Source organism: Scyliorhinus canicula, chromosome 3, assembly GCF_902713615.1.
Source record: "Scyliorhinus canicula chromosome 3, sScyCan1.1, whole genome shotgun sequence".
Lineage (NCBI taxonomy): Eukaryota > Metazoa > Chordata > Chondrichthyes > Carcharhiniformes > Scyliorhinidae > Scyliorhinus > Scyliorhinus canicula.
In genome coordinates, this window is record NC_052148.1 from 149,988,786 (window position 1) to 150,014,900 (window position 26,115).

The following is a 26,115-nucleotide window of genomic DNA, read 5'->3' on the forward strand; positions in this document are numbered from 1 at the left end:
AGTTGTTTCAGTTCTGATGAGTAAAGACACATTTTGTACTTTCTAGATGTTGTTTTCCTCCTTTCTACCCTTTAAAGCAATTTGATTTCCTCATTGTAGTATGGTTACATGTGGTGATCATTCTCTGGTACCTGGTCCAAGTGGCCACTCTTCATCGGTCACATTGAGGAGTATCGGTCGATAGGCCCGTTAACTGTACTAAGTATCACAACCTAGCCCACTTAAGTAGACGCCCATCATCTGTATTTAGTGATGAGGAGCAAAAAATCCTATCTGATGAAATGTTTTTCTTCTTCCAGACCTTGGTTTGTAGCCAGTTTTCACACCCATTCTGACGCTCCACTGGTATCAGCTAACTCAGCACACACCATAACTCAGCTAACTCTGCACACACCATAACTCAAACCTAGAACCTTCGCACCTCCTCGAGGCTCAGCAGCTGAAACTTCATATTTCAGCTGTTGGCAGTTCTTAACTTTGTTTGTCCAAGTAGGTCTCTAGCATATAATTTCTACTCCTTCTTCGCACTCCCTACTGCTCATTAAAACAAGCTTGTTCTCTCCATTCTGCCTCCATACACCGTCATCACCTGTGCATGAGAGAGTAGAAGTAGTTCCCTGTTTACTTCCGCTAATTGCAACCTGAAACTGTTGAACAGTGATGTACCTGGGAAATGAAACTTGGGATTTTTTTTTATCACCGTTCCAATTTAGGAGAAGTCATCTTTCTGCTTCAGTGGAGGAGTGAATAATGTTTGCATCCATCTTAGGTGCTATTTTCTCTTGAACTCTTTCTGTTGTAGCATTGCTGCTCCCCTCTTTAGCCGCTTTTCAGCTCCACACACCAGTTCTATTGTTATGGATTTCTTACCATACTAACTTTCATTGACTGCCTCCTGTGTCCACTTTCATCTCTTTCTTCAAACCACATTTGTGTATTCATTGCTCTCTATTTTCTCCTTCAAATGCTTCCCCGCCCCTTTTTTTAAATTCATTGGCTCTTTGTCAAATATTTTTCCTCGTTCTGTTTTTACACATGAGGGCGATTAAGTAATGGTAAAATGTGTTCTAGCCTCTGGATCATTCAATGCCTGAATTCATTGGTGTTTTGGAAAGCCACTTCCCTTCGTTGTCCTGCTAGTTTCCAACTTGATACGGAGCTGCGCCTGGGGAAAAGTCACAACACTGCATCTACACGATGCAGCGAGCTGTCTCTGTTTGTTTTTCTCCTTGCCATTAACACTGAATATCACTCCTGAACAAGTTTAAAGATTTTCAATTTGCTGTGTCTTCTGACATGCCTAATTGTTTACCCTGCATCCACTGTGACCATCTCTTGCTTTAACATGGAAATCTGAAATATCTTTGGTACATCATCAAATCTTTATTCTGTCCATTTGGGATCCTTCCACCCGTTACCATTTTGTGTCTCATTGAAACCCAGCTCTTGCTTTTCTCTAACCCTTCCCTTTACACGTTTTCTCTTGCGACTTCTAAACCAGCTTTTGATCCAAAGTGTGTGCACAACCAGTTAGCTCTAACCTCCCTGTTTATTCATGTTGGCTGCGTAGAGTTGCTTGACTTTGATCTTCACAAGGTCGAAAATCTTCCCTTCACCTTTTAAATCACTGTTAAGATGAGCCAAAACTCTACCTTAGAATTTTTTTCACTTTTTGAATACGTAGAACTAAGAAGGTACAGTGCAGAAGGAGGCCATTTGGCCCATCGAGTCTGCATCGGCCCACTTAAGCCCTCACTTCCACCCTATCCCCATAACCCAATAAACCCCCCCTAACCTTTTTTGGTCATTGGATGTGACCAATCAGAGGGTGTAACCCTGAGGAATTGATTGACAGTGACCCAGAAACTGCCCACAAAAAGGGTGGGGAAATGAAAGACAATGCAGCCATGACTTCTGTCTCTCTTGGATCCGGCCTATGCCAACCTAAGTGCAGCATAACGACCAGACAGACAAGTTCAAGACAACGGTCGCTACCAGACGGATGAGCCCAGCAGAAACAGCCACTTCTTCCACCCAGCCACGGAAGATCCGGACAAAGGCCTTGTCCAAATGCATGGAGCCGGTTGCCCTAAAGTTAAGTATAGGTTATTGTAGTTGTTAGGTGTAGTTTAACTTGTAGTATTTTGTGTTGCATGTCGAAGTAATCTCTGTGTGTAAATAAATCATCTTTGAACTTGTACTGACTAACTGGTTGTGTGGTCCTTTGATCGATATCTGGTAAAGCCTTGTGGTGGTTTCATTTGATACCTGGTGACTCTGAAAAGCAATATTATCATTAATAACTGTCATATCTAGTTAATTTGGCAACATTATTGGCGACATCTGACGGGCGCGAATTAGAAGTGATTTTGTCACTCTGAGAGAACCCACAAACTTTGAAATCCAATTGCGTGAAAGAGAAAGAACCACAAGTGCAAGCCCATATCGACCAAATCACTGAATTTCAGAAGTGTGTACTAACCTGCATGCATACTGACAGGGATATAAGGTAAACTTGTTAGATTGTGTCAAAACTATTGAGGGAATTGTGAACCGGAAAATAGCTGAGGCCATACCCACAGTTCAAACCGCCGCCTTATCCCCCTGTCCCAAATTAAATCTAGGGAAAGAGAAATCAAAGTAGTGCAAGAGAAATTAACGATAGGAAACAGAGATTAAACGTAGAGCAAGAGAGATTCGAAGCAATGGCCACAAAAGCGATGGAAAGTTTAATGAACCCACAGGAACCCGAGGTCGCAGCAATCAATAGAGCAGAGCAGTGCCCCATATGGGAAGAAGAGTTGAGGAAGTATTTAAAGGGGAAAGGATGGCTCCTTTGGTCCGATTTTTGTTCAAATGAAGAGTCGGGTCCAGGAAGTATGGGACAAACTTGATGGGACAACCTATCCGAGGTGAATAAGAAAAATGCAGCGAAAGTGCGAAAGCCGATGGCAATAGTGTCCCGTTTGGCACAGGTTTGAGGCACAGAGGAGGTCGTGAGGACGCTCCGCAGGCAGCTAGTTGAGAAAGAAGAGAAGAATGAGGGAAACAATAGTGAAAGCGCAAAGATTATTGTGCAACTCCGGGATCAGTTGGCAACTAAAGATAAAGAAGTGGCTGATGTCAAACGGGCACACCAATCTTGTTTAGTTCACCTTAGCAGCTTTCAGACCCAGTATGATAAAGCCTACCAGGATACACAGCGTGCAGTCTTGGTACGAGAAGAGACAGAACAGCAGGTAGCAACAGTTAACGAGACAATGCGTGGATTTAAAGGCAGCTTTATGAGCGCTCCGTAGCTCCACTGCAGAACAAAGACAGAGCACAGTAGACCACGCAAAATGTAGACAACAAATAGAGAAGTTGCAGTCACTGCTTTCAGTGCAAAATGGATTTAGAGATACCTTCGGACAAAATTTAGATGAGGAAGGTGCCCCCAATTGGCAAGAACTAAATGAAACCGCCCAGAGATATGTGGAGAACACAGAAAATCACCGTAGAGCCACCCATGCCCCGAAAAAGAAAGCACCCCCACCACCGACTGCACAGGCAGCACACACCCCCATGAATCCGGTCACCACACAGCGCCAGTCATTGGATCGGGAGGAGTCCAATTGCGTTTACACCACCCCATTATCCATCACCCAATTGAGAGATGCCTGCGCAAAAATGGATCCATTTGAACCCACCGCAGACCCGCATAATTTCTTTGAGAGTACATGCCAGCAAAAGGTTATGTACGGTCTAGGTGAAAGGGAGGAAGTTAAACTTATAGTAATGAGCCTTGACCAGTCCGGCAGCTCAGCTTTACCAGAACCCTAGAATGTAGGAGGAGGAACCCTACAGGAGATGAAAACGGCCATTTTAGATGCAATTGGGTACAACAAGAGAGACCCAGTAGAAGGTTTGAACCATTGTAGGCAAAAGAAGGGAGAGCATCCTACCGCATTTGCAGGTTGCCTTTGGATCCATTTTAAAGCAGTAGTTGGCGATTTGAACCACACGCACTTGGATAACGACGACACAACTAAATGGGCCCGCATTTTAGTCTCTCGCGCCACCGAAGCAGGTCAAAGGGCTTGTGTGAATTACGACCCTGCAGACCACACACTCAATGAAGTGTGAGTATTAATGAGACTCTCCAGAGCTTGGGAACAATCCCTACACAGGAAGGCAGATCAGGAATAGAGAGCTAACCAGGGACCCGCATGGATAAACAAGGGTAAAGGAGAAGTCCAGTATCCCAGGGAACCATACCCAAGGGAGCAGTACACCAGAGAACCTGCTCCACCTTACGTGCCCCGGGAGTCATGTTAGAACTGTGGGCAGCCAGGACACTTCACCCAAGATTGCAGGAGACCCCCACCACCAGCTAGACTAGCCCCAGATATGAAAGAGAACACCACCCACAGCAGCTACAACGTCCCAGCTGCCCCATGCAAACTGAGTGCTTACCCGCCATTTCTCATGGCAGGGACACCTCAGCAATGCCACTTCAGTTTTGTTTCCTCCTTCCTCTCTTCAGTCACACTACTCCGACTCCATATGCTAGTTACACCCCAGGCCAAATGTGTTTGCGGCTAACAAATATATAAAACTGGCCGCCCCGAAATTGGGCTGGTTAAGATAAGCCTCAACCTCCCATGGTTGTGATTTAAGAAAGACTGGACGGAGAAATTGTCCGTCCACTCCAAGCATTGACCACAAGCTGCGAGAGTCTCTGTACTAAAACGTTGCATTTTCTGTCTCCAAAATGGTATTTCAAAAAAAAAATGGTGGCAATCATAATGGGAAATTGGAGTAAAGACAGAAAGACAAGTAAAACGAGATATTAACCGAAGATAATAACTGATATTATGCTTACACCCCCAGGAACACACGGAAGAAGACAAGATGAAGCAAGGATTGTTGACATATGTTTCGATCTTCGCTGGACTTCTGCAACTGCGCGTGCAACGGATTATTTTAATGTACACCACACCAGGCCCGAACACTACCACACAACATGACACCCCTAGCCCGGACACCACACCACGCACACAGACAGACACCGAAACCCCCACTTGGTATGAAAATGTTGCCAAATGGAACCCCCTTTCATACACAGTAGAGGCCTTTGTGATAATTGCAATAATCTGCAGCGTCATTCAGCCACTTTGACTCCGCAAATGGCGAACAAAAGCCTTCCGGTCCCCGATTATATTCAGCTCGAGCCCCCTTTTTGGGCATTCAACAAAACTGAATTACCTGCTGTAAGAATTATAACCATGTATCTCTGTAAACTTTGCTAGATTAAGTAGAAATGTAATGCTGCTGTCTTAAAATTTTTGTACTGTACATACGTTCTTTTTGATATTCACCAGCAGCATAAGAATAGTTTAGATCGTGTTAGTTGAGAGATTCAACTGTACGGATAAGTTAATTGTTTAATAGTGAAATGTTTTATAATGACCCGTTGGAAATTAGTAATTTGTGATGTGTTAATAGAATTAGGTAAATGTCCCAAAATATAGGACAGAGTAGTGTAGAACCTTGCCTTGACCAAGGGTGACCGGTACACCAAGGATGGATAGGGATCAACAATGTGATCCACCACGCTTCGAGTTCAGAATCAAGAGGACGGGATGTAGCCATCTGAGATGGCCACCTGCAAAGAATGACGGGACTTATGGCCAAGTTTGGGACACAGACAAGCTGCAGCTTGTACTTTGCAAACGGCAACCCAGAAGTATGCTGGAATTCACACCTGCAAATGGGCCATTCAAGGTGATTAAAATAACAATGGGACCATCAGGTCCATCGCATCATCTTCAGACTAGGCGGCACAGAGGTCCTGCTTGGAGCCCTCCCAGGATTGGCCACTGATGCCCACCCCAAAATGATGTGGCAGCCCCTGATTGGATGTGACCAATCAGAGAGTGGCCCTGAGGAATTGATTGACAGTGACCCAGAAACTGCCCACAAAAGGGGCGGGGAAAACTCAAGCCAGTTAAAAGACAATGCAGCCATGATTTCGGTCTCTCTTGGATCCGGCCTCTGCCAACGCAAGTGCAGCATAACGACCAGACAGACAAGTTCAAGACCAACGATCGCTACCAGACTGATGAGCCTAGCCGAAACAGAGCCACTTCTTCCACCCAGCCACACAAGATCCGGACAAAGGCCTTGTCCATCTGCATAGAGCCGGTTGCCCTGAAGTTAAGTATAGGTTATTGTAGTTGTTAGGTGTAATTTAACTTGTTGTATTTTGTGTTGCATGTCGAAGTAATCTCTGTGTGTAAATAAACTATCTTTGAACTTGAACTGACTAACTGATTGTGTGGTCCTTTGATCGATATCCGGTAAAGCTTGTGGTGGTTTCATTTGATACATGGCGACTCTGAAAATCAATATTATCATTAATAACTGCCATATCTAGTTAATTTGGCAACACCGTGCTGCCCACTATCTAGGTTTTATAAAATGGCTTGTTATTCTTGACTTTAGTCTTAGAGTGAATTAAATAGAATGTATAGCACAGAACAGGTAATAACCCAACTTGTCTGTGGGTATTTGAATTCCATGATACCCCTCCTATTCCATCTATCTTATTTCAGCTTTTCAGAATATTATTATTCCCTTTTTTCTCATGTACTCATCAAGCTTGTAACAAGGTAAAAATAACTCCTGATGCGCAGAATTCTATTCACGTTCCTGTGTGCCTCAGAAACCTGGGCATTAAATAAAGATCTGTGGAAGAACCTAGAGTTCTTTGAATTGTGGATGTTAAGATGTATGCTACAAATTCCACATACAGACTATAAGACAAATGAAGAGGTGCTTGAAATTGCGGGAGCAAAACGAGCCCTTAAAAAGTGACATCCAGAAAAATAAAATGCCAGTATTGTGGCCAGTTGATCAGAGCTAAATCGGCATATATCTTTACAAGGGGGAAAGGGGAAGGGCAGCAGACAAGGGGTCGACTTGGGTGTGGTGGATGATGGACGTCACAGAGCGGTCACGGATGAGCAACAATAGATGTGTGAAGATCGTGCAAGTCATACGAGTGTGAGAGCATGACTGCAGATCTGATGGGAGTAGCAGCAGAAACGTTTCTACAGCTTCTAAGCCTCAGTCACTTTCCGTGGCAGCAAGTTCCACATTGCAATCACTAGGAGTAAATACATGTCTGCTTTTTTCCCTGTTAGATTTTCTACTTGTATTTATGATCCCCACTTTGGATTTTTACACAAGTGGGAATGTTCTGCCTATATTCCTCCTCCTCCTCTTCTTCCTCCCCCCCCCCCCCCCCCCCCCCCCCCCAATGCATAATTTTAAAGGCCTTTATCAGGACTTTTCTAAGTCTTCTCTTTTCTGACAAAATAAAGTTATTCAGTCGTTCCTGATAGCAGTACCATGTCTCAGTCCTGGAACAACCCTGTAAAAAGATTTTTGCTTCTGCATCCTTTTTTAATATTATGACGACTTGAACTGTTTACGGTACTTCACGTGCAACCTGACTATGGATTTTATGCAAGCTTAATATAAATTCACCATTATTCCTTTTGACTTTGCGAATAGCTGCTGAATTTGCTTCAAGTTAGTGCAGCAGTTGACTTAAAGCTGATCTTCAGCAGCTGTTTCGTCGAAGAGAAAATGAGCAATTGGTCCGTGGCGCATTGAAAGATCATTTGGTGATGCAGTGGGATAGCAGCTCCCCTTTGTGTGAACTAGGTTTGGCCCAATCTAATTTTGGCTGACTTTTTTTTTATCTCTGCCACCTGTAGAATTCCAGACCTTCTCTGGCCTGGGCATAAACCCACTTGGTTTGCTTTTCTATATTGAATTTCTGTATCGACTTTCATTAGATTATGCTTAAGGATAGAATCAGATAACAGATTGACAGTCTAACGAGAGGCTTTTTGACCCATAGTAATTGCCGACTGTTAAAATAATTAACCACATAGTATCGTTTTCATGTTTCAAACATTTATTTGCTTCCTTTTCAAAAGGTATTATGGAATTTGCCTACATTGTAGCCTAAAATCAATATCTTTTTTATATAATGGAAACACATCCATTTCACCAAATCACCTCTAAAATGTCTAAACTCCACAGAATGTAGCCCCAATTTAGTGGCTAATTGGGTCTATATTCTCTGCCGTTTAGAAGAATGAGGTGTGATGAACATTTATCAAGGGGGTCGACAGAGTAGGCATTGGGCCATTGTCTCCCCTGGCTGGGGAATCTAGAAGAAGGGGGCACAGTTTCAGGATTAAATGCTGATCATTTAGGACAGAGATGAGAAATGTCTTCACTTGGAAGGGTTGCAAGTCTTTGGACTTCTCTATCCCGGAGTGTTGTAGATGCGGCATCATTGAATTTATTTAAGGTTGCGATCGATAGATTTTTGGTCTCAGAGAATCCAGGGAACGTGGAGCCAGTGGGAAAATGGATTTGAAGCCCAAGATCAAGCATGATATTGAATGGAGGAGCCGGCTCGATGAGCCATATGGTCTGCTCCTGCTATTTCTTATCACCTTGTGCCCCTTTATGCCTGCTGGCTGCGGGGGCAGCATGGTGGGCGCAGTGGGTTAGCCCTGCAGCCTCATGGTGCCGAGGTCCCAGGTTCGATCCCGGCTCTGGGTCACTGTCCGTGTGGAGTTTGCACATTCTCCCCGTGTTTGCGTGGGTTTCACCCTCACAAATCAAAGATGTGCAGGGTAGGTGGATTGGCCATGCTAAATTGCCCCTTAATTGGGAAAAAAATAATTGGGTACTCTAAATTTATAAATATAAAAAATAAAAATATGCCTGGTGGCTGCTGATTCATAACTGGAACTAGTGTGTCTTGGTTGATCTATCAAAATTTGTCACGACTTTTAATACCTCTTGGCTTTCTACATTCTAGTGGGTTTTCTTGTCTTTCCTCATAATGACTTTGACGTCCTTTTTCAGTCAGGTGCCCAGAACCTAATGCAAATCTTCTAACTGTGGTCTAATTATTACCACCTTGCTTTGGTACACAGTGCCTCTATCCATAAACCTCAGATTCAGGGGCAGCACGGTAGCATGGTGGTTAGCATAAATGCTTCACAGCTCCAGGGTCCCAGGTTCGGTTCCCGGCTGGGTCACTGTCTGTGCGGAGTCTGCACGTCCTCCGCGTGTGTGCGTGGGTTTCCTCTGGGTGCTCCGGTTTTCTCCCACAGTCCAAAGATGTGCGGGTTAGGTGGATTGGCAATGCTAAATTGCCCGTAGTGACCTAAAAGTAAGGTTGGGGGGGGGGGGGGGTTGTTGGGTAACGGGTATAGGGTGGATACGTGGGTTTGAGTAGGGTGATCATTGCTCGGCACAACATCGAGGGCCGAAGGGCCTGTTCTGTGCTGTACTGTTCAATGTTCTATGTGTGTTTTAAGCAGCTTTGACAACTTTTCTCCCACTTTTAGACTATTTGTGAATCTGAATGCCAAAGGTTTTCCCCCCGTTTTTAAATATTGCCACATACTGAATCAGTTTTCTGATTATGCAACCTTGCTAAATGCACTGCCTCATATTTCTTCTTAGTCATTTCCATATGGCGTTTATTTGTCTGTCCTGAAGGGATGTTGCTTTGGGACTGCCAACCATGAAAGGTGACAATTTCCCCTTTTTTCAACTGCAGCATTTAAAAAAGAATAATAAATTATTTTTATTCAAATTTTTATCAAAACATAATATTTTGCATAACCGTTAACGACATTTAACAGAACAAAATAAATGTTAACCTTATATACAGAAAAAAAGAACAATACTATGTAACAATTCCCCCCCCTCCCCCCAAGTTGCTGCTGCTGCTGACCTTTACTGCTCTCCTAGAAAGTCGAGGAACGGCTGCCACCTCCGAGAGAACCCCGCCATGGACCCCCTCAAGGCAAACTTTATTTTCTCGAGGCTGAGGAACCCAAACCCAGCCATGTCACTGACTCAAGTCTCCACACTCGGGGGGGGGGGGGGGGCTTTTGAGTCCCTCCACATTAAACGGATCTGTCACCGGGCTACCAGGGAGGCAAAGGCCAATACGTCGGCCTCTTTCGCTTCCTGAACTCCCGGATCGTCTGACACACCAAAGATCGCTATCTCTGGACTGGGCACCATGCCTCAGCAAATCCCTGCCAGAATCCCTTAAGAGCCAGGCATGCCCAGAACATATGGACATAATCTGCTGGGCTTCCGGCACACCCCGCACGTTTATCCTCAACCCCAAAGAGCTTGCTCATCCTGGTTGCCATCATGTGTGCCCGGTGGACCACCTTAAACTGGATTAAGTTGAGCCTGGCACATGATGAGGAGGAATTGACCCTGTTTAGGGCATACGCCCACAGGCCTGCATCCAGCTCCCCGCCTAGCTCCTCCCACTTGCCCTTAAGTTCCCCCACTGGAGCTTCCTCCGCCTCCTGAAGTTCCTGGTAGATGTCCGAGACCTTCCCCTCCCCTACCCAGGTGCCGGAGACCACCCTATCTTGTATCCTGTGTGGGGGTAGCAACGGAAATGTCACTACCTGTTTTTTGAGGAAGGCCTGTACCTGAAGGTATCTGAAAGCATTTCCAGGGAGCAAACTGAATTTCTCCTCAAGCGCTTAACTACAGCATTTTTTTTGCATCTCTCTTGGAATTTACCTGGAGAGTGTTTTTAAATTTTCTATATTTGTGTTCTCTGCACGTGTCCAGGCTGCTTTTCATTGTCAGAAATTAGTACGTCATTAGGACACAAAAAAGTAAACTTGTTTTATTCTGGCCAATGACTAAATGTTTAATTGGAAATGGATATTATTGCTGTGTGAGATGTGCTATTTTAGAGAATGTATCTATATATTTTTAAGGTCCTGCTGTGTTTCTTGAGGAGGAACCTTTGCTGTCTGAGGACCACTTTATTTTAAAGTGTATTGGCAGATTTGAAATAAGGAAGGAGCGGAGGAATAAATGTTGAGTGGGTATGTGTTTGTGAAGATTGAGGATGGTGTGGTAGTTGAATGGGTATGTGTTGTGTAAGTTGGCGAGGAAGAGCATTACAGAGGTAGGTGTGAATAGAATATTGTTGGATGCAATGCAAATAGTGGTAAAAGCTCCAGAAAAAATAGTTTGAATGTTGTGTCTTTATGCATCTCAATGTTAGTGAGTTATATGTGTTAGATGGGCTTTTTAAATTGAGGGTGTGCACATCACTGTCAAAACTGCATCTATGGCCTAGTTTCCCTGAGAAGGTGATGGGTCTACTCCATGAACCTCTGTAGTTTGTGGTGCTGGAAAGAGATTTCTAGGATATTGGCCCAGCAGCATCGAAGAAATGGTGATATGGGTAAGTCAACATGGTGGGTGATTTGAAACTATCATCGTCCCATGTTATTCCTGTTCCTGTTTTTCTTGAGAAAAGGTTGTAGGGTCAGAAGCTGCTGTTGGAAGTTAGCCCCCAGTACATCCTGCAGATGATACATCATACAAGTTCATAATGCCTGTGTTGGGAGGGGCTGGACTGCTAATCGAGTGGGCCGCTTTATGTAGCTTGCTGTCAAACCCAGCGTCTGTTGTGGCTCTGTGCCTGATGTGAACCCTGTAAACGATGCGGGTGGCTTGCTGTGCCATGCAGTAACCATTATGTTGATCTGGCTGGTCATGATCACTGGCAACCCTTAAGATGTTGACTTGGGAATCTGTGATCATGTTGCTGTTGAAGGTTAGGAGATGGTTTGGACCTCTCTTGGCGATTAATGGCGATTAATTGTTCAGTGCTTAGGTGGTGCAAAAGTTACCGTGTCATTTTAGGAACCACTTCTAGATACAGCGGGTGATAGAAGTTTCAAATGAACTAAAGGTAGATAAGTTGTCAGTTTTAAATCTGAGGTAGTGATTTTTATTATCTGAAGATATTCATGGCTGTGGGACAAAGGTGGGGAAAGAGTTGGGTTGCAGATCAACCATGGTCTCGGTAAAGACATGAGGAATTGACGAAATGGCCTATCCCTGATCCTATGACCCTATTTTGTTCACCGGGATGCTGTTCTGTGCTGCTGTGCACCACTATCAGAACAAGTAAATGGAGTTGAACTCTGCAATTATCAGTGAACAGCTCCACTGATAGCCTAATATCATAGTCATAGATGGAACTGCAGGAGCTAGTTGGGCCATGTTGTTTTCTAAAGAATTCCCTGATGTGTTGTTCTGGCTGTGATGACTAACCTCAGATAATCACATCTATCTGCCTGTGTGCCATATTATTTCAGCAACGGGAAGATTTTCAGAATGGCACTCATTGATCTCAGTTTTGTTGGAGCTCCTTGCTGCCATACGTGATCGAATAGAGCTTCAACCTTGAAGGGAATTGCTCTCTCTAATGATCATATATTGACTCTTGTGTCAACACCTGGATCAAGTTGCAATGAAATTTGGAGCTAAGTAGTTACGTCAAAGCCAAAACTGAGCACCAGAAATTTGGTGGGTAGGCAATACTTACCAGGTATCGTTCTAATGTTGCGAATGCGGGCTTCGTTAAGTGTCTGTTGTTGCTCAGTTGGTGGAAGACACTTTGTTGAATCACAAGGTTCCAGATTTATTCCAGCTTCAAGTTGCACTCCCGGGCTTGAGCACCTAAAATCTAGGCTGACACCTGAGTGCAGTACTGAGGGAGCACAGCGCTGCTTGGATAACACATTAAATTGAAGTCCCATCTGCCTGTGGATGGACGTAAAAGTTCCCATGGCACTCGTTTAACTAAGAGCAGGGAAGTTATCCTCAGTATCCCAGTCAGTATTCATCTCTCACACAATATCATTTGGAAAAAAAACAGATTATCTGGTCATTATCACATTGCTGTTTGGTGGTGTTTGCTATACACAAATTGGCTGCCATGTTTCCCACATTTCAACAGTGGCAACACATCAAAAGTACTTCATTGGCTGCAAAGCGCTTTGAGTTCTCCCTATGTCTACGTGGGTTTCCTCCGGGTGCGCCGGTTTCCTCCCACAAGGCCCGAAAGACGTGCTCATTAGGTGAGTTGGACATTCTGAATTCTCCCTCCGTGTACCCGAACAGGTGACGAGTGTGGCGACTAGGAGATTTTCACAGTAACTTCACTGCAGTGTTAAATGTAAGCGTACTTGTGACACTAATAAAGATTATTATTACATTTAAGCTGCATTTTGCGGATGAGGCACACCTGGGCAATATTCCCCGTGGTCCGCTAGATGTCAGTGTCACAGCTGCACTGAAATATCTTGTTCATTTCGTTCTTGCGTACAGGTCTTCAAACCTACAGCTAGTATGTTGTCAGAGCCCATACCTAGTTGTTGTTTCCATTTTACTGACCGCCTCTTGACTTAATGAAATTGGCTAAGTCATGTTGTAACCGATGCCCGATTTGCTGCTGACGGGTCTGCACAATGTTTCATTTCTGTTTTGATGGCAGTGGTTTTACAACTTTGAAGGGGGGTATTAAGAGTCAGCCCCCTAATGTGGGTCTGGTGTCATGTGTAGGTCAGACTGGGTAAGGATGGCAAGTTCCCTTATCAGGAGAATAATTAGTACTGCATGCAAAAGAGGAAATGGATATTCTGTCAGAATGATTGAAGGTTTCACCACAGGTTGCCTTTTAAGTGCTACCTTCTACTAAATGGGTAACGTGGAATCAGAAAATATCGCCCGGCTTTTTAAACATTGGAATATCTTTTCAGAAGACAGCGCAAGTTTCTCATGTTTGGTTGAATAGGGGCGAATGTTAAGGGACATGCATGTTTTCCAAAGGATTAAAAGCCTACTAGTGATGGTACCTAATTATTTATCTGCAATCTTGCATAACTCTGAAATATCAAACACTGAGGAGTGTCCTCTGCTGGTTTGATTGCAGCAAAGTAAGTATTTTTTGTTTTAAAAAGTTGATAATTTAAAGAGTGCAGAATCGCAGCAGGTTAAATCCTCAGTGCAGATAGCTGTCAATTTCACACAAGATTTGTACATCATTGCAGACTAAGCATTCTCTTTCATGCCAGAGGTTTCTCATCAATTTTGAAGTAAATGTTAGAACTTTATGAAATGGATGTGCAAGCGCTTTTAGGGAGGGAAGGATAGGGAATGAATACGAAATAACTGGCTTGCATTGTTGATAGTGGGGGTCCAGAGATTAGTCCCATGTGTAAAAGGCACATGACTGAATATTTTAATGTTTAATCAGAGCACAGCTGAGTCATCCATCCAAATCTCTCGGCTCTTTCACTTTGGAGAGTCGAGTGGTATTTATGGAAAATTCACGTGGTTATTGACGCAGTGACATTGGGTTAATCTCCTTCCAAATTTTAGATAGCTGCTCATTGACAAAACTATATTTACCACCAACTTGAAATTCAATTGTTAAATATTTTAATTTTAAACTGTGGATGCACGACATCGATATCAATCTTTTCAATAAGAATGCAAACTATTTGGGTAAGTTTTATTCGACTGTTAATCTCAGTATAATTATTTAACCCATCCATCAGCATGCAGTATTTATACTATTTGATTTCAGAAAATAATTATTTACACTGAGGGGAAATACTGTTTCCACTTAACAGTGCGTTCGAAATGTCAGCCACTTTTAAGTGTTAAAAGTTCAAGAATAACTAAGGAGGAATGTGTAGCAAGTACAATTTGGCTTTAGAAAAGGATGAAAAGAATGAAAAAATAAATGAATTGAGGAGCTGTGTTAGAATTGTTGGAACTAGAACCACAAGATGGAAGTGGCAAAAGAAAATGCAGTCAGTATTGGCAAAAGCTTCAAAAAGGGGCAGCACGGTAGCATTGTGGACAGCACAATAGCTTCACAGCTCCAGGGTCCCAGGTTCGATTCCGGCTTGGGTCACTGTCTGTGCAGAGTCTGCACATCCTCCCCGTGTGTGCGTGGATTTCCTCCGGGTGCTCCGGTTTCCTCCCACGGTCCAAAGATGTGCAGGTTAGGTGGGTTGGCCATGATAAATTGCCCTTAGTGTCCAAAATTGCCCTTAGTGTTGGGTGGGGTTACTGGGTTATGGGGATAGGGTGGAGGTGTTGACCTTGGGTAGGGTGCTCTTTCCAAGAGCCGGTGAAGACTCGATGGGCCGAATGGCCTCCTGCACTGTAAATTCTATGATCTAAAATCCCTGATTATGATCATACTGGGGACCATGGATATGCTAATTAAGTTTTCTTGATTTTCCAATGTACTTTCTTTCCCTTGGCCATTTTCTTCCTGTGGTGTTGATTGCTGCACTGGATATAGTTCTATAGGCACTCACTTGTTGGCCTCTAGGTCTTGGCTAAAATAAATACTATGGAGTATTAATCAGCCAATAGATTATTCAACCTCAGGGATATTACCATCGATGTTCTTCAACCCAACATAAGAACCTTCTGCACAAAAAATATTCCAATGTTGGTTGTTTCTCTTCCCACCCCTAGTGGTGGACAAGGCAGATTTTCATTTTCCATAGCTAGTTTTTCCTGGAACAGTCCGCTACCCTGTTACCAGAAGCTTCTAGTTTGAGGGGCGGCATTCCACATCAGGCATGGCTGACCAGGGGTGTCTCACACTCTTACTGCCATCCATTGACATGTTGGAAAGTATTTGCAGGTTGATACTCAACTTTTTGGCAAACTGGCTCAGAATCATTTACCAGTGATGGAATCTAGGGGCTTCCTTGCCTGCATGGCTAAACTATTGATTGAAGAAATCAACTATGTTGCAGATTTCTGGTTTAATCCTAGTGTTTCTTGCTGTTATTGTCCTGCACAGTTCTGTAATTTGATACATCTCCCACTTGCCTCTGATTTTGTCAGGCCTCGTCTTCTGTCAGTCATCCAGTCTTGGACAAGGGGAAATTTTCTCCCACTAAATAACGGGGAAACCAAAGCCATTGCTTTTGGTCAGTGTCTCAAACTCTATGGCACCAGCTCTGTTCCTCTCCCTGCTTGCTGTCTGAGGCTCAGCCGAATGATTTGCAATCTTGGCATCCTATTTGATCTCTAGGTGGATTTCTGACCACACTCCGGCTCCACTTCTCACAAATTCACGTTTATCCAAAAATCTGCTACCCTTATCTGAAATTGCATCAAGTTCTGTTCACCTTTCGCTTGCTGACCCACGTTGGTCACCATCTACCAATGCCTCAATTTTTAAATTCTCATCCTTCCTTCACTATCTCTGTAACCTTCTCAGCCCCATAATCCTCTTGAGATCCCTGTGCCCCTCTTGTGTTTCAACAGTTTTAATGACTCCATCGTTGTGTCCATGCCTTCAACTGACTGGACTCTGTATTCTGACATTCCCACTCAAAACCTCTGTCCCTCTACCTCTCTCCTTGAAGATGCTCCTTAAAGTAATCTCTTTTGACCAAGTTTTTTGTCACCTATGCTGATATCTCCATAGTGCGGTCAGACACTAGCTTGGTGTTTGATAGTGCTCCTGTAAAGTGCTGTGGGAAATATTACATGAAAAGTGCTATGTAAATGCTAGCTCCATTTGGAACTTCTGCGAACAGGATTGACGGTGGCACGGAGATCCATCAAGTCAAAAGCTTCTTTAAGATTATTTTGTTCTATTTTGAAAACCTGAGTGCTTTTTAAGCATGATGTGAACTTGTTTTACTTTTGACAGCGGACTCACTGAACTGATTAATATTATTATGTATATGATCAATGTTGTAGGAGCAGCTGATCCTACAAAGTGGGATCTGTTGCCCTATTCAGTTGAAAGTCTTAAATTACAATCTATTTTGATCCCAGACCTGACCCCAATAATGGCTAGGATACTGGACCAAAACCCTAATATCTTAGTTTATTTTGTAAAATTGTATTTTAAAACAAAACACCATTGTTAACACAACGTTAAACTCCTTAACATCACCCAAAAAAAAGCTTACAATTACCCGTTAAACAATACTCAATACAGTAAATACAATACCTTTAATTACTATCTCTATTCCCAATTAAACAACAAGAAAGGAAAAACATGCAGCTCTCAATCCATCCTACATCCCAATGGCACGGAGTAATACTTTTCCAAAACAGATTTACTCCTGTTAGAATCCCTGCAAACTCTGGCTGGGTGTCTCTCTCTTCTTTCTCCTCTCTCTCTCTCTCTCTCTCTCTCTCTCTCTCTCTCTCTCTCTCGCTCGCTCGCTCTCTCTCTCTCTCTCTCTCTCTCTCTCTCTCTCTCTCTCTCTCTCTCTCTTCCCCCCCCGGACCTCCGATAAGTTTGCACCGCTTTAATATTACCAAAAGACCTGTGGTCTAAAAGACAGCCAGATCAGAACTTGACTCAAAAAGCTTTCTCAAACAGTCTGAATACCTTGGTGCCACCCAGCAATGGCATCATCGCCCCAGACTGAAAACAAATTAACTCCCCAGGCTGAAAACAAACTAACTGCCCAGAGACTTCCCCTTGTCGAACAACAGTGCATTAGCTCAGGCTTTCTACTCTGGTCAATTCACCCTTGGCTCCTAAGAGCTTTCTGGTCTTGCAAACCATGATTCTTTTGAAAACGGTACTGCAGTCAAACGCACTCTATCCCAGGCTTTTAATACTTAAATTGCCAAATGTTTATAATCCAATGAATATTTAGTATCCTGCATTCATCAGAAAACCTCCAGTATATTTGATGGAAAAATTAAGAATACTGCCAGAAAATATTTGAAGCCCTAAATGCAAGCGAGCTCTTTAGATGCTTGTTTAAAGGGAGGTAATCAGTGCTCCCTTCCCCAGTATTGGAATGGTTCTCACCAGCAGCAGATCTCTCTTTGTACTTGGAAATGCAGATGTGGTTTTCCATTTGGTGCTGATGGTGGGTGGGAGATCCTTGCCCCCAATGTATATTTTAAAAATTTCCCTCGTGTGTGGCAAGTAAAACTGAGAGACACGAGGCAGGCACCAAGCTGTAGAAACATGAAATTATACAGCATGAAGGAGGCCATTCAGCCCATTGTGCCTGGCTGTTGGTAAGTGCGGTCCCAGTGGTCTCACCCTCCTTCCTTGAAGCCTGATCAGTTCTTGCCCCTCCTCCCCCTTGCTACTTCACTGAAAAGCTTACATAGAACATAGAACAGTACAGCACAGAACAGGCCCTTCGGCCCTCAATGTTGTGCCGAGCCATGATCACCCTACTCAAACCCACGTATCCACCCTATACCCGTAACCCAACAACCCCCCCCCTTAACCTTACTTTTATTAGGACACTACGGGCAATTTAGCATGGCCAATCCACCTAACCCGCACATCTTTGGACTGTGGGAGGAAACCGGAGCACCCGGTGGAAACCCACGCACACAGGGGGAGGACGTGCAGACTCCGCACAGACAGTGACCCAGCCAGGAATCGAACCTGGGACCCTGGAGCTGTGAAGCATTTATGCTAACCACCATGCTACCCTGCTGCCCACTACTGCCTTACTGTACACAAGGCGGACAAGTTGCTGCAATGATGACTTGTCATTTCTGAAACACTGAAAATGAGGTATTTGTATGCTAAAGAATGCTTGCTGCATTTATTGACTCATTAATTTGGGACCTTATTTTGACTGTGACGAGGCCACTTGGATACTGCAGTCTACGATACTGGTATAACACTAATAAAATTGTTATCTTATGAAGCAGGAAGTATTTTCTTATGAATGCCATAACTTGGGGAATCAATGTGTGTGCCTGGGCCGAGCCTGCTGCACAATAATTGCTGTTTCTTAGCAAGCTGCTATAGATGCAGAATTGATGAGAACATCAAGAGCCATGATTGTGCAGTGAATGTCTCTTCAGGATATTTCGTGAAACATCACCAGCTTTTTACTAAAGCGTGGTCAATATTACTGGTGGATCATTTTTTGTTTTTTGCTCTCTCCATTGAGTCAGAAAATTGTAATTCCATCAACGCTGTCCACATTGTCATTGGGACAGGTTTGCTTCTTCTTGATGTTGCACATTAGATTTTTACCAGTTGATCTTACAGGACATTTTATGGGAAGGCAAGCCACATTGTTGCCAACATTATCATAGGAATTTGTCATGGTGTAATTACACTCCCATGTCAATGGTAGCAATGCTCTGGACAAAAAAAAGGTCAAATTCCAGCTCCAGGTTCTGGGAAAAGCTGAGGCCTTCAAGTAAAAAAAATAAACACGCAACTAAAATTGGACAAACTTTTACTATTTAATAACATAACATTTATAGCTGCTGTGTATTAACAATGGACAAATGATTTAAGGATTCTGAAGGCACCATTCCTGCAGTTGACGGAGCGTAAGTCACTGAATATATTGCAGCCAGGGGTTGACATGGCTATCTGACATACTGATGCAGCTCCTTACACTTGCCACCAGATGGTGGTAAAACCAACATATTTACTGGAGCACGCCAGCCATCTTTGTAAAGCTAAATTGGTGGGAACATCAAGAGCCGTGACTGCAATGAATGTCTCTTCAGCGTATTTCATGAAACATCGGCGGATTTTTACTAAACTGTGGTCAGTACTACTTGGGGATAATTTTCCATTTTTGCTCTATCCAAGGAAATTGGTCCAAATGAACGGGTCAAACTTTAGCAGATATCATCCAAAGTCACACAGTTTATTACAAGATGGTAACCCAAAGAAAGTGAGCCTAAGAAACCAGTGAATATCTGAAATCTCTCTAAAGCATCCAGGTGTATCAAACCACAAAATCAATTGTGGTTAATTAATCAAAGGATTTTCTGCTAGTCACCTGAACTCCCATTCATAACTTGCTTACCTTCTCCCCCCCCTCACCCCCACATCGGCTCAAATGCCCACCCATTTGCTGTTGTCTGCAATTTGTCTTCCAACCCAGGGATTGGCTGCCAATCCCTACCCTCAAACCCACCTATTGGTTGCTCTTTCCTCTTGCAGCCATGCTTCAAATAATTACCTGGTTTCCTGTTTTAAAAGGAGACGATGGCTGTTGTCAGCCGCTCGCTGTTGTAAAGCTTTACATTCTCCAGTCACCCTTTTCCGCAGCAGCTTGTATTTGTGTAACACCCTCAATGTATTAAAAGTGTTTCGAGTTGCCTCGGAGCCCTTGACACGGCCCAATAAGGAGATCCTAGGCCAGGTGGCTAAAATCCATGTTCAGGAGGAAAATGAGGTGGAGTGCAAAGTGGTTTAGTGAGGGAATTCCAGAACTACAGCCCCAGGCAGCCTGAAGGCACAGCCACCATTAATGCAGTGATTAAAATCAGGGATTTTCAAGTGTTTAGTATTGGGATTGTGGGGCTTGAGACTACAGAGATAGTGAGGGGCAAGGCCGTGGAGGGATTTGAAAACCAAGATGAGAATGTTAAAAGTTAAAATGAGTGGTTTGGCTTCTCTGTTGTCTGCTAATCTGCCTGTTTTTTTGCCATTTATGAAAACCCCTGACCCTCATAGTGCCCCGCACTCTCATGACTGCTCCCAGTGTGTGGAACCTCAGCAGATGACTACATTAAACTCCCAGGTAGAGCCCTAATTCACCATTGGGGCACATTGCTCATAAACATCCAAACTGTCCTCGTGCAACTTGCACCACTACCAGATTAAAGATTAGTGCACAAACGGAAGTGTCAGAAGTGTCAGAAATCAAGGTGATTGATTTAGATTTCAGTTTTCAACACAAAACATTAAAGCAAGTACAGAATCACTACAGTGCAGAAGGTAGCCATTCAGCCTATTGAGTCGACACTGACGCTCTGAAAGAGCTCCCTACTCAGGCCCACTGCCCCACCCGATTCCCCCGTAATCCCACCTAACCTTTGGACACCAAGGGGCGATTTAGCATGGCCAATCCACCTAACTTGCCCATCTTTGGACTGTGGGAGGAACCCATGCAGACACGGAGAATGTGCAAACTCCACACACACAGTCACCGAAGGTCAGAATTCAACCCGAGACCATGGCGCTGTGAGGCAGCAGTGCTAACCACTGTGTTGTCCACCAGTATGAGACTGGGGTGGCACAGTGGTTAGCACTGCTGCCTCACAGCACCAGGGACTTGGGTTAATTTCCAGCCTTGTGGCGTTTGCACATTCTCCTAGTATTTGTGTGGGTTTCTCCCACAGTCCAAAAATGTGCAGTTTAGATGGATTGGCCATGATAAAAATTGACACGTAGCTTAGGTGGGAATACGGGGATAGGGTGGGGGAAGTGCGCCTGGGGTAGGGTGCTCTTTCAGAGGGTCAGTGGAGGCCCGATTGGCCAAATAGCCTCCGTCTGCACTGAATGGATTCTATGGTTCTACTCTATTCCAGGTACAGTTCAGTTGAAATGGCAACCAGTGCAATTCCATTGACCTCCGTGGCAATTCCTAAGGTTTTGGTAAGGATATTCTCTCAGCAGTTGTGTTCAAAATTAGATTTTTTTATTTTAAGAGACATAGTGTTGGATCACTTGGTGTTCCCTGATGAGCCTTCTCATCCTAACTGAATGAGTTTCCAATCATTCGGTCAGGCTTCCCCACACGACCTAATTGGTTAATAGGTTCTCCCACTCTCTGTTCCGAACGTATGGGCAGTTCTTTTTCCATTTAATGATTTTACAATAGACGTGTCGATAAAGTCCTGCATGCGTCCAATCCCATGTGAGAGACTTAAAAGAAAACACCTACTCTCACAATAGTGTGGCCCAACCTATTTGTGGAGTGAGACTATTGACTCTAATTGTGAAGTAAATGCTTGGCTGCAGCTGGATTCAGTCAGTTGTCCTGCCTTCTGGCAGGCCGGCAGATTGCACTGTTTGGGGGCCATTCGCCTGCTCAGGGTGTGGGAGGAGATTTAATTGGTCATCCTGGCTGTGGACCCGCTGTCGGCCAGCGGCCGTGGCTCTTGTTTTTAAACCTGTGTGGATGAATTTCTGTTGTAGGTATAGTTAACAATGACTGACCCAAATCCTACCCATGAAGAAAAATTAATCTAAGATTCTAAAGTACCACAAAGCCAATGTTCCAGTTCCAGTGCTGCCTTCCCACAAGGGTTCCTGGGCTGCTTGGGAACACTGATAAATCACCACAACATCATGAAGGAACGGTCATTGAAATTCAGCAGAGAACAGAAACAAGACAGCAACTTCATCCTGCTTCCAGGAGGTTGATGGAAAATAGTGTACTTGCTATTGAATTGCCACGAACGATCCTCCACTTTCATAAATCTATCAGATGCGATACATTAACAAGTTCAACAACTATCACTTTGGACCCAGTCACTGATGATACAAGCAGTACAATGATGATGGTGTAAGCCAGTACGATTAATCTGTTGGGCATGATTTGTGCATGCACAATTTCAGTGGAGTTAGTTCAGCCTGCCTCATTGCTTGGGATAGGAGCAACGGTTTTGCGATCATATCCTATGGGTCTTGGTTTCGGAGAATGTGTGAACCTGCACTAACGTTGCTAGCTTTTCAGATTCCAAGGTGTGCTGGTGCTGTCATTCAGCACGAGGTTTATTTTAAGAAGAAATAATTCCTTTTTCTGCAGGTCAGAATTGTACAGATATTGTTTACTGGTGATCCATCTTCCCAGAAAATCGGGCAAACTATTGGAGGGAAGTTGATTTGAAAAGACCTCCCTGCGTGCAGTGCTACTACGTGAGAGTTTCTGTTTGAATCATATTAAGGACACAGACTTTTCATTAGGGCTAATACTTGGATCCTCATTAATGCACTTAATATATTGTATTTACAAATCAAATGGCTGGAAACGTTTGCATGATCAGTACAATATCATTTCAAATATGAGTATTTGTTCTTTTTTGAGGGAAGATGCAAGTTAAGGGAATAAGGAGCAGCACAAATAAAGAGAAAAAATACGAGTTTTTGGTGTGCATGGGATGTTTGAAGGGTTGGGTAGATTGGTTGTTTGGAAGTTTGAATGCTTCCTCAGAAGCCTTGACTTCACCTCTGAACACAATTGATGTGTTTGGTAACTTTCTGGATAGATCGCCTCCGTTTTGGTCAGTCACAAGCGGGGGATGTTTGTGATGACTTCAGGGGTGCACTGAGGATGTCCCTAAAGTGTTTCTGCTGTCATCCTGGGCGTCTCCTGCTCCGAGTAGAACAATTCCTTTGAGAGTTTGATGTCAGACAGTGGCTGGTGGGGTACCGCAGGAATCGGTGCTAGGACCCCGGCTATTCACACTTTATATTAATGACTTAGATGAGGGAACTAAATGTAATATCTCTAAACTTGCAGGTGACACGAGGGTAGGAGGCTTAGCTGTGAGGAAGATGCAGAGATGCTTCAGTGTGATCTGGACAAGCTGAGTGAGTGGGCAAATGCATGGCAGATGAAGCATAATGTGAAGTTATCCACTTTGGTAGTGAAAAGAGGAAGGCAAATTGTTATCTGAACGGCTGTAGATTGAGAGGGGGGGAAAGTGCAAAGATACCTGGGTACACCTGCCGTTGAAGGTCAATCTGCAGATGCAGCAGGCAGTAAAGAAGGTAAATGGTATGTTAGCTTTCATAATGAGAGGATTTGAGTTCAGGAGCAGGGATTTCATGCTGCAGTTATACAGGGCCTTGGTGAGAGCACACCTGGAATATTGTGTGCAGTTTTAATTTCCTTATCTGAGGAAGAATGTTCTTGGTTTAAGAGGGGGTGCAGCAAAGGCTTACCAGATTGATTCTTGGGATAGAGGTACTGGCCTATCAGGCGACCACGAGTCGGTTAGGATTATATTCGCTGGAGTTTAAAAGGGGACTCTCCTAGAAACCTGTAAAATTCTAACAGGGCTAGACCGGGTAGTTGCAGGAAGTATGTTCCCGATGGTGGGGGAATCCAGAACCAGGGGCCACAGCCTGAAGAAACAGGGTATTCCATTTAGGACTGAAATTAGAAATTTCTTCACCAGAGAGTGGTAAGCCTGTGGAAGTCTCCACCACAGAAAGTAGTTGAGGCCAAAACGTTGTATGTTTTCAAGAAGTAATTCGATATATCTCTTGGGGTGAAAGAAATCAAAGGGTGGCACAGTGGTTAGCAATGCTGCCTCACAGCACCAGGGACCCGGGTTTGATTCCGAACTTGGGTGACTGTGGAGTTTGCACATTCTCCCAGTGTCTGTGTGGCTTTCCTCTGGGTGCTCCGGTTTTCTCCCACTGTCCAAAGTTGTGCAGATTAAGTGTGATGGCCATACTAAATTGCCCCTTAGTGTCCACAAGTTTCGGTGGGGTTACTGGATTACGAGATAGGGTGCGGTCATGGGCCTAGGTAGGATGCTCGTTCGGAGGGTTTGTGCAGACTCGATGGGCCAAATGGCTTCCTTCTGCACTGTAGTGATCCCATGGCATGGGGCGAAGGTGGGAACAAGCTATTGAGTTGAATGATTAGCCTTGATGAATATGAATAGCGGCGCAGGCTCGAATGGCCAAATGTTGTCTTCCTACTCCTATTTTCAATGTTTTTGTGTCACTAACCCTACGCCCAGTGGAGCTGGGTTTGAATGGGTATGTTAGCTTTAGAGAAGATGTTGCTGTTGAATTGCCTTTCTTGTCATCGGATTTGGAGGATTTTGTGTAGGCACTGCTGGTGGTACTTCTCCATTGGTTTGAAGTGTCTGCTATAGATTGTCTAAGTCTCTGAAGCATACAAGAAACACAGCAATCACTGCAACCTGGTAAATACTGACTTTAGCATTGGGTTTGAGATCCTTGTCCTCAAAACTACTCTACAGTTGGCAGAGGCTGAGTTTGCACATTGGAGGCATTGATGATCTTTGACGTCAATGCCTGCCTTCATTAAGGAGGGGCTCCCAAGATGCAGAAAGTGGCCCATGTTGTTTGGTATTTCACAGTTGACCTTGATCAGTTGGCACAGGTGTTACGCTGTGACAGGTGGTTGGAAGAGCCCCTTGGTTTTCCGAGTGAAAGGCCAATTCTCTGGAGCTCAATTTCTGAGTGAGTGGCACAAACGCCATCTGCATTCTGAAGCTCTGACTCAGGTTGGAATGGATTTTGTTTGAAGGCAGCACAGGCTGAGCAAGTCTGTTCTATAAATTAGCTCCACGCCTGTGGATTGCTGACGGTGAGGTGCAGTATTGCAGTGAGGAAAATAGAAAAGATGGTTGGTGTGATGGTACAGATTTGTTTGACCCAGGGGTTTGTGCTGGTTCCATAGGCAAAGAGCAACCAAATTTGAGGATAAGCCTTCATGCTTTCAGAATCATAAGGCTTTCATGAGGTCGAGAAAGGCCATGTACAGTGTTCGGTGCTGTCGCCTTGCACTTCCCTTGAATTTGCAAACATAATGAAGATCATGTATGTCTGTGGTGCCTCTCGATGGGGAAAAACCCCACTGCGACTCTGGAAGACATTCCTTGGCACTGGGAGGAAGCGATTGCGGAGGATCCTTGCAGTGCTTTGCCCTGTGGCAAGCAGCACGGACACTGCTCTGTAGTTACTGTAGAACGATATATCTGCCTTCTTGAACTTAATTTTGGGCAATTAGGGGTGGGCAATAAATTCTGACCTAGCCAGCGATGCCCGCATCTCATGAGAAGATATTAGCAAAGTCACAATCACAGTTTCTCTGAGATCCCCCGGCATGCACTTCCTCTTCCCAGGTGAAGAATATGAGGTGGTGCAACTGTGTTGAGGGTGCATCTCCACAGTGTTTTAACATTTCAGCAGACTTCAATCTGCTCCAGAGGCATTTTTTCTTTGTTTTTCAGCTGTCAACATTACTTTTTCAACTTCTCCTTCGACCCAGATAGTACGGAGACCGAGCTGGATGGGGTATTGAAGAACGAAGTTGAGTGTGTTCAAATCAAAGACAGAGTCTCAATTGAGGAGTTCTTCAAAATGGTCTCTCCGGCAAACACTGACTGTCCTTTCCTTGAGGCTTGACTCTCAGTGGGTTGGGCTCTTGAGTGCTTTGGCCATGGTCCATCTTGACCGCGCTGAAGAAACTGTGCATGTCATTGGTGTTCGTGGGGTGTTGGAGCTCTAGTGATATTTCTACTCATCATTTGTTCTTTATATTAGCTACATGTAGGGCTGCTGCTTTTCTCTCGAGTTGCACTGAAGTTTTCAGTCAATGCAAAATTTTAGTTCAATTCTGTCCTCTATGTTATTTTCGTCAAACCAGTTACAAATATTTCCTGGTAAAGAGACGAAGTATCTCCGCAGGT

General features: G+C 44.1%; 1 protein-coding gene across 1 annotated transcript in view; it reads left to right on the forward strand.

Moving 5' to 3' along the window:
* dhx15 (DEAH (Asp-Glu-Ala-His) box helicase 15) overlaps nt 1-26,115 on the forward strand; it is a 158,773-nt gene that overhangs the window by 90,059 nt on the left and 42,599 nt on the right.